This window comes from Pteropus medius, unplaced genomic scaffold, assembly GCF_902729225.1.
Source record: "Pteropus medius unplaced genomic scaffold, Ma_sr-lr_union100, whole genome shotgun sequence".
In the NCBI taxonomy this organism is placed as follows: Eukaryota; Metazoa; Chordata; class Mammalia; order Chiroptera; family Pteropodidae; genus Pteropus; species Pteropus medius.
In genome coordinates, this window is record NW_024349519.1 from 2,967,019 (window position 1) to 2,982,972 (window position 15,954).

A 15,954-nucleotide genomic window follows, 5' to 3' on the forward strand; every position below is an offset into this window, starting at 1 on the left:
TAAGAAAGATGAGCTCAAAAGGGTAGGAGTTCAATAAACATTCAGCTCAGTTACCTAGGAATCCTGAAAGCTCCCTCTGAGTGTTTTGTGAGAGACCTTTTTAGGAAGACAAAGGATGAATGGTGAGTTCTACCATTCCTATACATCAAAAGAGGGAATAGTCTATATGGAAGTGACAACATACTACCACTTTCTATACACTGGGGCACTTGTGTTAAAAACAGATAAATAAGATTCTTCCTGCCAAACATCCCCATGTTGGAATGGCCCCTTGGACCAATGCCATACTACCAAAGCAGAGAAGTCCATTATAAATCATCTGGCCATCAGGCAGTGAAAGCTTGCAGTCTGCTGAGTCAGAACCAAGAATAAGTAAGACAATAAAAGTAATATTCTAGAGATTCTTGTCTTTCAGACATTAATAATATGATATGGTATTAAGGGTTAGAAATACAATAAGATCATGGATGAAGAGATGCATTGAAAACCCCAAGACACTTTATAGTAGTGTTAATATGGTGGAGATACATGATGTCATTTAACTGGTTGAACTGATGGCTAAATTGTTAAACACAGGACCCCACATTGATGGGCAAGCCAATAAAAGCCACCTCTCCCTTGCCCAACTTAAACAGGCTATGAGCCAAGAGAACAAGGCTATATTTGGTTTTCAGATGCTTGGGCCACCAGAAAAACCCTAAGACATCATTTGATTATAATATATGTTATACTAGATTATATACTTGTTTAGAATAGAAAATGGTCTTGAGTTCCATCTCAGGTTCCCAAGAGCTTGTCTACCCACTTCTTTCTGTGAGGATGAGATTCCTTTGCTTCCTGACTCTCCCCCGCCCCCAGAATAGAACAAAGGACTGGCAGTAGAGACACATCTCCTGGGACCATTTAAGCTTAGAAAAAGCATGAGGAGTTATTCAGACCAACCCTCTGAAGGAATGTAGTGAAGATGAAAAAAACTCATGCATGTGGAGCCTGTAGCACAAAAACTAGTATATACTAAGCCCTCAGTAAAAGTGGCTATTAATAGTACTAATAGTAATGTCTTGGAACTGTTTAGTGGCAGGGCTGGGACTAGAACCCACGTCTCCACTCTCAATCTTGCCAGTAAGACCAGAGGCCTCCCACTTCAGAAAGGCACTCTTGAGTGGGAGGCTTTGAAAAATTGTTTTTCAAGAGCCAATTATTGCCAAGCAATTTAGTTTATTGTAAATGCTGCCATGTGTATGCTCCAATCGTCCAGTTTAAAATTAACAGATAAAGTTTGATTTATTTTAGATTCCCAAATTATTTTTCCCATTTCCTTTCATAAAAGGAATCCAGACATGAAAAGCAAATATGGCAAAGAAAGCCCCTGAATGATAACTTTCTTTAAAATTATGTTCGCTCGAAAATTAGACAATACATCTTGATATCTCAGGGCTCCAGCTGTACAATTTGACAATAACCAGCACCTACAGATATATTTTAGTAAAGATACTCCCACGAGATGCTCTAGGCTTTACAAAATGCCATGGCTGCTGGAAAACAGCTGGGAACCATGACTTCCTGAGCCTTATCCAAAAACAAAACAAAGAAGAAAATTATTCTACCCCCAACAAAACAGTAAAATATTTCTCTCCTAAAGAAATGCAGGGAATATCCAGCATAGTTAATTTTACTTTACTCTGTGATCAAATAAATTGAATGGTTTGACTCTACCAGACCACAGAAGTAGCTGTGGCCTCATAATCTCTCTGCGTAAAGAACATGATTATGACTTGAAAGAAATCAAATGCTGGATATTTAAATTTAAGCAACAATAATAATGATAATGGTCAGGATCACAAGGAGGGATTTTGTGGGAAAAAAGAGTTCCACGGTCAAAATAAGTCTCAAAAATGTTTATTCAAAGTTAAACATAAAATTAACCAAGTTTCTTTACCATAGTATCCTCAAAGTCTTCAGTTCTCTAATGTGAATTATTTTTCCTCAAAGCAAAATAATATGTAGCAATTTGCAAATTTATTTCTTTGCAGAGAATCAGTTGAGGCTGTTATTCTATAGAACCCATTTTGGAATAGTCTGATTTAGATTATAGGCAGGTATTTAAAAGTCCCTTCTAATATTAGAGTAATTATATTGTATGCAATATTTTCTTATATTAAATCCTTAATACCTACTACTTATATAATCTTAAAATATATGTTGCTAATCATTATCTGTAGGAACTGAATTTACATTGGCAATGAAAAGAAAATGCACCACTTCTTACCAGGAAGCTTGTTTTCCCCTTCCTACATTTAATTTATTATTGAAGCTTTAATATTTGACATGGAGTAAATAAACACTATTTTCTTCTCCAGGTCACTAACATTTACTACAGTCAAATTTGCCCTTGTTGGGCTAATATAAGCATCAGTATGAATTTTTAAACATATTTTTAAAATTATTTTATTATAAAAGTGTTGTATGCTTATTATAGAAAATTTGGCACATACAAAAAAAAAGATGTTTTTAAAGAATTATTACCAGTAATTCCACAACCTAGGAATAAACTTGGTATGTTTCCTTTTATAATTTTGTCTCCTAATTTTTTAACATGCTGAGCATTTTCCCTTGACCTTAAAAAAAATATTCAAAAGCATATTACCCATGGTTAAACATGGCAGATTGAAATGATATGTTCATTTTCTTTGCCTCTCATCAAAAAAAAAATTACAAGGAGAACTAAAGAGTAAGAAACATCACTTTTTTTCAAGATGGAAGTTAGGTGAAGGCATAGTAACTGCTTTAGTAGAATAGAGAAAGTTGAAACTGGGTGCCTACAGCTGGGGATTTTATCAAGATATAAGCAAATTCACTCTAGAATCCTCCCAAAGGGATTCACAAAAAGTGAAGTTGAGACATGGAACCGAGCACAGGAGAACGAACTTCAAATCTTTATTAGGAATAGATAGCCAGTCTTTGCAGTGCATAGCCAACGGACTTCCCTTCCCACCTCAAAACAGAGGATTCATTCTCTGAAGAAAATGAACCAGAGAACCTCCTAGATATGTGATTGCCTAGCCTGTTAGAGGTCAGGAGAGGAGCCAGAGATGATATAAAAGACTAAAAATGAGGGTTCAAGTGAAAGTATATAAATGACAGGTTGAGTTCCCGCCAGAACACTGGCAGCAAGGCTGATATGAGCAAGACAAGAAAGTGGAAAATTCTGATATGAAGAACCAAACCAGATGCTCAAAAAGCCACAGGTACTAATATTCGTGGGTCAACTAACAGAAAAGCTAACTCTCAGTCCTGACAACCTACAACGATTAGTTTCTAACCAGTATTGTAGTGTCTCATGAAGATGAATGGAGAGACAAAATCTCCGGACATAGGAGGAAGGCATCCAACATGAAAAACAAAAAGACATTAAAAATGAGAACTTAGTGGAACCCAACACATTTCAGGAAAAATAATAAAAAACAAAAATAAAACAGAAGACACATACGTAAGAGAAGATACTACAACCATGAAATAAGAAACAGAATCTGGGCCTGGGAGGTAGAGAAAAGGAGGAAGGAAAATTCAGAGAACAAGAAAAACATCGCGGAAATTTTAAAATATCAAAGCAGAAAAAAGTCAACAGGAAGTTTAGAATATAATGAAGAAATTTCCCAGCAATTAGAACAAAAAGACAAAAAAATGGGGAATTGAAAGAAAAAAGAACAAAATTAGAAAGATAAGCTAAGACATTTAATACCTAACTATTAGAAATGCCAAGAAAAAAAGAGAGCGAGGACAGAACAAGAAATGTAAGAGAAGAAGAATTATATAGTTTTTTAACAGGTTATTTTTAGAGTAGTTTTACTTTATAACAATATTGAGCAGAAAGTACAGAGTTCCAATACACACCCTGCCCCACACATGCACAGCCTCTCCCACTGTCAACATCCTTCAACACAGTGGTACATTTGCTACAATCAATAAACCTATGTTGACATATCACTATCACCCCAAATCCATAGTTTACATTAGGGTTCATTCTTAGTGCTGTACATTCAATGGGTTATGACAGATGTACAGTATCATACAGAATGGTGTCACTGCCTTAAAAAAAAAAAAAACCTCTATATTCTACCTTTTCATCCATCCATCATCCCTGGCAACCACTGATCCTTTTATTGTTTCCATAGTTTTGCTGTGGCTTCTTTCACTTAGTAATATGCATCTATGTTTCTTCCATGTCTTTTCATGGCTTGATAGTTCATTTCTTTTTAGCACTGAATATTCCATTGTCTGGATGTACCAGTTTATACCATTCACCAACTGAGAGACATCTTAGTTCTTTCCAAGTTTTGGCAATTATGAATAAAGCTTCTATAAACATTCGTATACAGGTTTTTATGTTGACATAAGTTTTCAGCTTCTTGGGGTAAATACCAAGAAGTGAGATTGCTGAATTATATAGTAAGAGCATGTTTACTTTTATAAGAAACTGCTAAACTGTCTTCCAAAGTAGAGATACCATTTTGCATTTCCACAAGAATGAGAGTTCCTGTTACTCCACATCCTTGTCAGCATTTAGTGTTGTTAGTACTTTGAATCTAGGCCAATCTAAAAGATATATACTGCTATCTCATTGTTTTTTAATTTGCAATGTCCTAATGGTGTATGATATTGAACATTTTTTCATATGTTTATTTACCAACTATATATCTTCTTTGGTAAAGTGTCTTTTTAGGTCTTTTGGCTATTTTTTTTAATTGGGTTGTTTTCTTATTCTTGAGTTTTAAAAGTTCTTTGTATATTTTGGATAACAAACCTTTATCAGTATGTCTTTTACAAATATTTTCTCCCAGTCTGAGACTTTTCTTCTCATTCTCTTGACAGTGTCTTTCCCAGAGTAGAGGTTTTAATTTTAGTGAAGTCCAGCTTATTATTTCTTCCATAGGTTAAGCCTTTGGTGTTGTATCTAAAAAGTCATCACCTTGCCCAAGGCCATCTAGATTATTTTCCTATGTTATGTTCTACAAGTTTTATAGTTTTGTATTTTGTGTTTAGGTCTGTAATCCATTTTGAGTTCATTTTTGTGAAAGGAGTGAGATCTAGGTCTCTTTTCTTTCTTTTTTTTTTTTTTTTTTTGGCATGTGGCTGTCCAGTTGTTCCAGCATAATTTATAGACAAAACTATCATTGTTCCATTGTATTGCCTTTGCTCCTTTGTCAAAGATCAATTGACTATATTTATAAGGGTCTATTTCTGGAGTCTCTATTCTATTCCACTGATCTATTTGTCTAGTCCTGTGTCAATACCACACTGTCTTGATTACTGTAATTTTATAGTATGTCCTGAAGTCAGGCAGTGTCAGTCCTCTAGCTTTATGCTTCACCTTCAATATTGTTTTGGCCATTCTGGGTCTTTTGCCTCTCTACATAAATTTTGAAATTATTTTGCCAATACTCATGAAATAATTTGCCTGGAGTTTGATTGAGAGTTCGATCGTGTTGGGAAGAACTGACATCTTGACAAAATTGAGTCTTCATCTATATGAATATGAAATATCTCTCCATTTATTTAGTTCTTTGACTTCTTTCAGCAGTTTTGTAGTTTTCCTCATATGGGTATTATACATATTTTTATTAGATTTATACCTAAGTATTTCATTATTTTGGGTGCTAATATAAATGGTATTGTTTTTAACTTCAATTTCTACTTGTTCCTTACTAGTACAGGAAAGATACTGACTTTTTTATATTAACCTTATATCCTGCAACTTTTATACATTCATCTTGTATCCCTGTAACTTGCTATAGTCACTTATTAATTCCAGGAGTTGTTTTTGTTGAGTCTTCCAGATTTTCCACATAGACAACTATTTCATTTGCAAACAAAAACATATTTCTTCACTCTCAATCACTGTATCTTTTATTATTTCTTCTTGTGTTGTTGCATTAGCTAGGACTTCCAGTATGAAATTGAAAAGCATTGGTGAAAGGAGACATTTTGCCTTGTCCCTGAACTTAGTAAGAAAGCTTTTAGTGGCTCACTATTAAGTGTGATGTTAGTTACAGGCTTTTTCGTAAATGTTCATTATCAAGGTGGGGAAATTCCCTTTATTCAAAGTTTGCTGAGAGTTTTTATCATGAATTGGTGTTGGAGTTTGTCAGATGTTTTTTCTACATCTACAGATATGATCATGTGATTTTTTTTCTTCTTTAGTCTGTTAATGTAATGAATTACACTAATTGTTTTTTAAATATTTAACAAGCCTTACATACTTGGTCTTAGTGTATAATTCCATTTATACATTGCTGAATTGGAATTGCTAGTATTTTGTTGAAAATTTCTCCATCTATGTTCATGAGCAATAGTGGTCTGTAGTTTTCTTTTCATGTGATGTCTTCATCCAGTTTTGTTTTTAGGGTAATGCTGGCCTCATAGAATAAGTTGGGAAGTATTGTTCCCTTTCCTTCTATCTTCTGGAAGAGATTGTGGAGAATTTGTATAATTTCCTCCTTAAATATTTGGTAGAATTCACCAGTGAACACATCTGGGCCTCATGCTTTCTGTATCAGAAAGCTATTATTGATTCAAGTATTTTTAGTAGATATAGGCTTATTCAAATTGTTTCTTCTTATGTGAGTTTTGGTAGATTGAGGCTTTCAAGGAATTGGTTCATTTCATATGGATTATCAAATTTGTGGACATAGAGTTGTTCACAATATTCCTTTATTATTCATGTAATGTCCATTGGATCTGTAGTGGTATCCCTTCTTTCATTTCTGATATTAGTAATTTGTGTGTTCTTTTTTTTTTTAGTTAGCCTTCTAGAGGCTTATTGATTTTATTCATCTTTTTAAAGAATCAGCTTTTTGTTTCATGGACTTTCTTTTGATCTCCTATTTTCAGTTTCATTTATTTCTGCTCTAATTTTTAGTATTTATTTTTTTCTGATTACTTTGGGTTAAATTTGCTCTTTTTTGTTTTCCGTGGAAATTTAGGGTACTGATTTTAGAACTTTCTTATCTTCTAATGTATGTATTCGATACTATAAATATCCTTTGCACTGCTTTCACTACATCCCACATATTTTGGTAAGTTGTATTTATTTTTATTTTAGTTCAGAATATTTTTAAAATTTCTCTTGAAGTTTCTTCTTTAGTCACATGTTATTTAGAAGTGTGTTGTTTAATCTCCAAGTATTTGGGGATTTGCTAGATATCTTTTTGTTGATAATTTCTAGTTTAATTCCATTAGGTCAGAGAGCAGACACTGTATGATTTCTATTCTTTAAAATTTGATAAGGTAAGCATTATGGCCCAGAATGTTATCTATCTTGGTGAATGTTCCATGTGAGCTTGAGGAGAATGTGTATTTTGCTGTTATTGGATGAAATAGTCTATAGATGTCAATTATATCCAGTTGATTAATGGTGCTGTTAAGCTCAAGTATGTCCTTACTGATTTTCTGCCTGCTGGATCTGTCTATTTCTGATAGAGGGGTGTTGAAGTCTCCAACTATGATAGTGGATTCATCTATATCTCTTAACAATTTTATCAGTTTTTGCCCACATATTTTGACATTGTTGTTAGGCATGTATACATTAACGATTGTTATGTCATCTTGGAAAATTGATCCCTTTATCTTTATACAATTTCCTTTTTTTATCTCTGATAACTTTTGATGCTCTGAAGTCGGCTTTATCTGAAAGAGAATAGATAATATATAAAATTAACAAATTAAAAAGTATTAGTATATATAAGCCTATATTATTTATGGGTTGGGGAGGAAGATGAATAACAAAATAAATACTGAAGATGGAAATTGCTGCTTCTGGGAAGTTAAACTGGGAATCAGGAGAGTTGAGTCAAGGGGCTGCTCTTTTTACGATAAGCCTTTTAGCACTATTTGACTTTCTTTTAACCATACACATGTATTAATTTCATAAAAAGCAAAAGGTAATTTTTTAAAAACACATTCTATAGAATGGATATACTATGATTTAATTAATATTAATCTATTTTTGAATGTTTAAGTTACTTCCGATTTCTTCATTATCATAAATAATGCTGAGATGAACATCGCATCCACATCTCTGATGATCCATTTGGATGGATGTAAGGGTTTCTGTGAGGCTATAGTGGGAATGATATCCTAAGTCTCTATTAGCACAAGGCACACACATAACAGCTCTGTCCAGCAATCACGCAAAACCCTTTTCCAGAGGACTAAGTCAAAATCTACATTTTCTATACCCTAACTATGGGATCTAGAAATGGGTTCTGTCAAAAATTTGGAAATATTCCCATTTTCATATATATTTTTAATCACACGAAAACTTTAGAAATCCTTGACCCCTGAATTTTTCTTATTTTGTTAGAAATTCTATCAGATATCAATTGATTAATTTTAAAACAGCTTGAAATTTTAAAATTAAAATGTAGATATCTATATCTTTGGCAATATTTAATTTTAATATTTCAGGCAAGAGGGCTTTTGAATTCTGTAAATATTTAATATCTGAAGTTACTTTTAAAATCTATAATTCTAAAATGATGACATTGGAAACCAAGAAGATTTTTTGATAGACCCAATAATAAATTGTAACTTAGAGCTCAAATTTTATTCTTCAAAATGTGTAGATATACTTTGAGAGTCAAATATGGCCCCTACTACCAAAGACCAGGTTGCACTTATATTAACTCAAGCCCCAGACACCAAGATCTGCCCCAAACTCTCTCACTTTTAAGCCCACTGACCATGAGAGTGAGACAGAGGAAGAAAGTTTTAATACAGGGTTGAGCACTTACTATGCCAAGCTAAACACTCTAAGCTCATTAGCTCAATCCTCAAAGCGACCCTTTTAGGTAAATTCTATTATTATCCCTAGTTTACAGAGGAGGAACTGAGCTTTAAAAAGGATATATGTTTTTCCAGGTCACATGCCTTGAAAGTGGCTAAGCAGAGATTTGAACCCACGTCCACCTCCAGCAGAGCTCAGCTGTATTCAACCACTGCCTTATTCAACAGCGATTTTGGATCCACAGAAATTCAGGTACCAGGAAGCCTGGATAAACAATAGCAAAGTAAGAGTGGAATCCCTCTACTTTGGGTGTTAAATATGACTTTACTGACATGGAAGTATATTATCTGAAATTAATTGACAATTGTCCTATATCTCAACTCAAAAGGGCTGAAGTGCCCATTACTATCATTGGAGAAAAACTGTATTCATATATTGCATTCTGTACCAATGCCATCTGCTGAATCAACTGCCTGTTTTCCGGTCAACTCCTTTTGCTTGGAAGCCTAGTTCTTTCTGCACTTTCTAGGCACTTTGTTATCTAGCCCATCATCAAAACAAACCTCTGTTATTACAAATTCAGAAGGTTCCTCCACTCTAAGCTTCCTGCCTTTTGGCAAAGGAGCTGACACTCTCCTTCAGAGCTCTCCCAGTGTCCTAAGCCACAGAAGGCCCCTAATTTTGGCCTCATTCCAATTTTAAGTGCTTCTAAACTTACTAGACCAAATTAGAAAAAGGATGGTAAATAGCTTTCCTCTCTTTACCAAAGCCAATCAATTAGTAGACCTTGCTTGAGCTCCATATTGAAAAGATTCTGAGATTTGTCTAGGCTCACTGGAAAAGAAGGTGATGTTTGCCTAGCAGTGTCACTGACATGAGGCAGGAGAGAAACAACATACATAACAGGAACTTGCCCTCTAGTTATTATCTCATCAACTCTCGTGGGTCATAAGGAACACGTTAGTAAAGTGAAATAAAAGAAGCCTGGGTACTATATGTCACTAACTTTTTTCAAACTTCCACGTTTATTCTCAAGGTAATTAATTTAAAAGTGAATCCTCCCAGGATGGCTGAAAAGACTTTTCCACAGATGAAGGTCACTGCCATATTCAGAGAAGACACAGGACTAGTTGCACTTGACCACAGGATGACAGCAGCCCCCTGAGTCAGCTGCAGAGCACATTACAAGTGAAAGAGGGGGAGTGGTAATCAGCCAGAATTTTAGGATGTGATTATGACAATAAGCAGAGTGAGCTCCAGAGTCTTGCCGCATATTCAATCAGATTCACAAAGTTCAGCAAAAGAAAATAGAAGTGGGGTGAAAGGCTGACAGACCTGGGCTCTTTCATTTACTGAACTACTGGCTCCATAGTCATAGATGAGAAGACCCCATATTGAGATGTGAATTCTCCCCAAATTAACCTGTAAATTCCAAATCAAAATTCCAGTACAGTGTTGCCAAACTGACTCTAAAATGTATATGGACCAGCAAAAGACCAATAATAGACAAAAAGTTATGAAGATATATAGGGTTGGAGCAGAAGGAGCAGGGAACCAACCAGATGTAAAGACTTTTTATATCAAAGGTATAATAATTCAGACGGTGTCATATTTGTGTAAGATAAACAATTAGAACAGACCCACACATATGTGGAAGGCTGATATATTTATGTTTATCCATTCATTCATTAATTATGTACAGAACGCCTACCATATGTCAGGTACTACTCTAGGAGAAGAAGTTAAGCAGAGAAAAGAGGAAAAAAAAATCTTTGATTTCATAAAAAATTTGTTGTAATATAGGATAACAACAAAGCTTTTTGTCCCATTAGAGGGGCCCTAAATCCCCCTCTAAATTTGACCCCCTCCACCCAGCAAATCCAGGTGACCTGAACTTATCATTTGGCAAACATATGATGTCCAAATCTTTGACCGTGGCCACCCACCCTTCGCCTTCCTCTTCTGTTCTAGCTGACTTGGTCCCTTGTCTTCCTTCTCTCTTGCCATCTAGATCTCAAAATAAAATCCCCTTTCTTTTCTTACTGTTTGTACCCTCTTTGTCATTTTTAGGGTGAAATTCCCACCAATCCTCTTCAACCTACCTGTCTCAATATTGAGAAGCAGCATATGGTAACAGAACTTCCACAGGCAATGACATCAGAGAGACCTGGGCTCAGACTCCAACTGAGCTGCTGTATAGACTTGGGCACGTTATTGAATCTCTCTGAGATTTGGTTCCCTCTTCTGTAAAATAGATATTTCAACAGCTACTTTTCAGAGCTCGGGGAGAAATAAATGTATGTAAAGTGTCTGATACCTAAGTGGTGCTAAGTAAATGGAATGTATTATTATTGTTGTTACTTTAATTATGATCATTTCAATCTGCTGGTGATCCCTCTCCCTGAATGTGCCCTCACCATGTCTCTAATCGTTACCTTTTCCATTCTCTGTCCCCTGACATCAGGGCATTTGATCCATAAGCCCAACTGCTGTTTCTTTTGGCCAAGGCCATTTGGTTACTGAAGAGAACTTCTCTTCATCTCATCCACTTGACCCATGGGTCACGTCATTTACCAAAAGGCAATTACAACTAAATGAGACAGAGAGACATTTGTGTAATCAGGCCATGACCTCTCCTGACCAAAGGGAAAATGCAGAGGCTTTTGCCAAAACTGAGAATGAGGATTCCAGGTGTTTATCAGTCATTTCAAGGGCTCGGCCCCACTGAGGAACTTTGTCCTCACTAACCTGCTGCCCTGGTCTAGTTCTCTAGAGAACTCAGTGCCCCAGGGAAGGATCCAGCACAGCGGTAAAAGAGCGGCTCATCAGAAACAGCCACTTCCCTTGCCAGAGCAGAGAAAAACCAGGCCCCTAGGGCTCTGGGCCAGAGGAATGTGAAAAACCTTCCCTCCACTGGGTCAGCCATTTCCCTGAGCCCAAAGGACCTCCCCGTCCCCATCTTCTGCCCTCGTTGAAGTCACAGCTCCTCAGTAAGCTGGCTCACACGGATTCATCCTTTTCGTCCACCTCAAGCCCCCTCCCATTCCATTCTGCCCCCTCGCCACCATCTTTTACTTGCTCTTCCCTCTGCATGAAAAAAAACTCTAGCATAGTTCTTCTCATTCTGACCTACTGCCCTGAAAGCATGGATGGTGAGCTACTACCTTCATACCAGCTGCGTTTGGGGAGGGGGAGGAGGGATCACCAGTTTTCAGGTCTTTCCAACTTCTCTGTGATTGAGCCTTTGTCATTAGGACTCACTTAGCAAAGCTGCTAGCAATACTTTGGCCAACTCTCAGGTAGGTTTGACTAGATATTCCTACTCTTTTCTAGAAAACCTTCCCTGCCCACTGGCCTGAAAGAGGCAGTTCTAACCTCCCATGGGTGAACAATTGACCAAAAAGGAACCAATGCATTGCCTAGATAATGGCCTATGATTCATGTGGCCCAGCTCAGATAAATTGGACCAATCAGATTTCTCTCACCAATGTGTGTCAAGAGACACACAGCCCCTTACTATCAGAGGTGTCAGGGAGGCCACTGGAGCCACATGCAAGATGAGCAAGCAGAAGAATCTGGCCAAGATAGAGGAGAAAGAAGCAGAAATATGGACAGAGCACAGATGAGAAGGCCATGTGGAGATGAGGGACACAGAGTTACTCCAGTAGTAGATTCCAGCTTCCAGCAACACCCAGCCTGACTTTCATCTTTATCCTCTGAGATTCTTCCATAAACTTTCATTCAAGTCCCTTCTGACTGGAGCTAGCTTGAACAAGGTTTTGTTACTCTGCAACCAAAAGAAGCTCAATTGAAACATAGTTTCCCCAAAATAGATGCCTATGTCTAAAAAAATTATTCTAGACATGCTGCATTGTAGTTTGAATCTCCTGTTAGTGTTTCAATAATAATAAACATAGTGATCACCTACTGAAACTTTCTTTTGTGCCAGGAAATGTGCTAAGGGCTTCTCACACATTATCTCATTTCTTCGCATAGCAGAAATGATGTGCTATTATTATCCCTGTTTCACCTGTAAGAAAAGTTAGAGAGATTAAGTAAAATTGCACTTTCCAAAGGTCATGCACTTTCCAAATGGCAGACCCAGCACCTAAGTCTAGTTGGTATGATTCCAAGTCTGTGCTCTTATTCATCCCCAGGATGTTGTCTCCTCCATCACCTGACAAAGCAGGATAAAGCCATGTCACTGCTTCCTGCAGGCATGTGGTTACAAGCCTCCAGAGGTTCTCCTGAGAATGGCCAACATCCCAGTGCTACAAGCCAACAGGGATGCCCAAGGTGGGACTGAGAATTATGGAAACAACCACAGATATTGCCCACAACTTCCTGGTGTGTCCCGAAGGGCATCAGACATGTACAAGCCCCACCTCTGGCTCACGGCAGGCTTTTGAAAGGAAATGTAGAAATAAAAGCATGTTAGGAAAAGCAGCTATGCTTGCGCCTACAGCAGTGATGACCTTTTGAGAAACAATTTCAAATGTATTGAGTAACAGATCAATTTGTCTTTTTTTAATCCTCCCCAATTCAACCCCCTGTTAAACATCTTTTAAAATTAACATTTAAAAAAATAATTTTGGGGGGAAGATTTCCATTGTTAGGCTTATGTTGTATTGACATAAAACCCAGGAAACTTGTTCACTTGTATAGGAAAAGATAAAAATAAACACAGGTTGACACCATAATGAAGTATAGATGGCAGCATAATATTTACTAAGATGTTCGATCCCCAATTCTGATCAGTCACTATTGATTGTTCCTCCAGAGCATCTTCTAGGATAATAGAAATAGTATTAAATAGGGATGTTTTATTCAAAAAGCTTTTACCTTTTCAGGGCAGATACATGACTTATAATGGGGTCAGTGCATGAGCAGAACACTCCTATGAGAAGGCAGTGATAAAGGCAGATAGTAATTAAATGTGCCCTAGAAGTTGTTGTTTTTTTAAACTAGAACTGTAATTACAGGGATACTAAAGATGTAAAGTATGTAGTTAAGGTTTCGTCAGCACTTTTATTGTAATACTTAGTGAGATTAGTCATTTTCGTTGTTCCCTTTCAATGCCCAAAATGGAAGACAGCTGTTTGTGCTCTAAAAACTGTTTTTTAAAGGATAGTTCCCTGTGTTTATCAAGTGTATTTTGCCACCAGGGAAACGTATTTTAAAGCTTTTGCACTGTCAAAATGAAGTGAGTAGGAATGATTGCTTTGACTGTTACTCCTACGTAAGGACAGGAAGCTTTAACATGTGAGAAAGCCATGCAGACATGATAGAAAATATCTGGGCACACAGGTACTCCAATTTCCATCTCCTCCTGCAAAGAGGTATTCCTGATGACCCTAAATTCATTCTCAGATGTGGAGAGTACTACAGACATATTTAGAAGCAGTTCTGTGAGGGCTGATTATCAACATCACAACCAGCACATAACCCAAAAACAGAAAGCCAGCTTCTTTTGTAAGGCTGTACCTCTTGGTAAATCAAATCTAAATCCAGAAGTTGTGACTGGACCACATGTATTCATTTTCCAAAGTATACACCTGAAGAATTTGTTTCCACAAGTACATTAAATATTTGCAGGGTAACACACCAGAAAGTTTGAAGCTTAATTAAGTTTTAAACAAAGCCCATGTTTATCATTTGTTTTTAGCTCCAACTTGCCAAGTTTCTCCAAGAGAGATGATGTTTATCTCTCTTCTATGGATGCTTTGAAAGCTGTCATCCTTTTAACACCAGAGGCACTCAGTTGTTTTATTCTCCAATTCAATCAATGATCTAATAGGAAATCTAATGTGCCACTTTGCAGAAGGGGTTTTTAAAAATCTATAAAATAGCCCTGACCTTTTTTTCCTTTGTTTTTATCATATATTATTTTAGGGGATGTGTTGTTGTCATAGGTCCTGACACTTAATAAAATTATACTCTAGTTAGTGAGGTAAAACGTAAAGACATATACCAATTAAATTACCAACACAAGTCAGCATATTAAAAGATATTGTCGGCACAGATAGAAATATGTAGCTCAGACAACCCTTAAAAGACTCATCACCGAGTTGCAAGGACTGTGGTGAGCTGACAGCCTCTTGCTGTTGGCTCTTTCAGCTTTCAAACAAAGGTCACGCTCTTCTTAGGAGGTCCCCAAACAGTGACTGACCAAGGCAGGAATGCAGAGCCCGGCCATATCCACCCAACGAGTATTCCTCTGACAGGCCATGCTTGCTCCAGAACCCTCCACCGGGCTGGCAGGTACTGCTAGGTCTGCTGCACACAGCTTCATGGCTCCCCAAGCTCAGTCCCATCTCCCCTTCTGCCCCTTTCAAAGTGGTCACTCCTCAATAAGCGTTTGTCTCAGACGTTAACAGAAATCAAGAAAGGGTTGGGACTTGGACTCGATGTATGTGTTAGGAGAAGTGAGGGGGTGTTAGAGAGAGTATTAAAGTCCCCCAAGGGAATTGTGATCATTAATGAACTTTAGATCCAACTGCCTTCGATGATATCTGCACTTGGAAAGCAAGGAAAATTAAGAAGCAGTGAAGGAGAGACCTGGGCAAACCAGTCCACTGTAGGCCTAGGAAGAAGAGTCAACCCTGTATCGTCCCTCTACTGAGAAAAACATTGCAGTGATGCAGTAGGGGAAAGTGCCTGTCTCGCACTCAGAAAAGCTCAGCTGGAGTCCTAGCTCTCTATTTGATGACCCGTGTGATACTGGACAGGTCATTTCTCCCTGGACCTCCCTCGTTCACTGAGCATGATGCTGATTCTCCTGGCACACTTCACAGAGCAGTTATGTGGGATCAAGTGAGATGGTGCACACGAATGCATTTTATTGGCTGAACAGCCCTAGGAAACCATAAGGTGTTATTACCATGCCACATCTGAAAGGCTAGGAGGAAGCATGTATAATGGTGACTGTGGGACACTGCCACCACCTCCTTCAGACGCTGAAGGTGTACAAACCTCATCTACCTTGGTGAGGTCAGTTCCCCTGCTCCCCAGCATCACTACCCCAAGTCTCAGCACTCATGCTGAAGACATATTGAGCAGATCCCCACCTTTTCAAATATATACTAGTTAGTCATTTTATTATTTTCTTCCTGGCATATTATAATTTAATTTGGGGATCCTGGCACAAAATATACATTCAATAAATATGG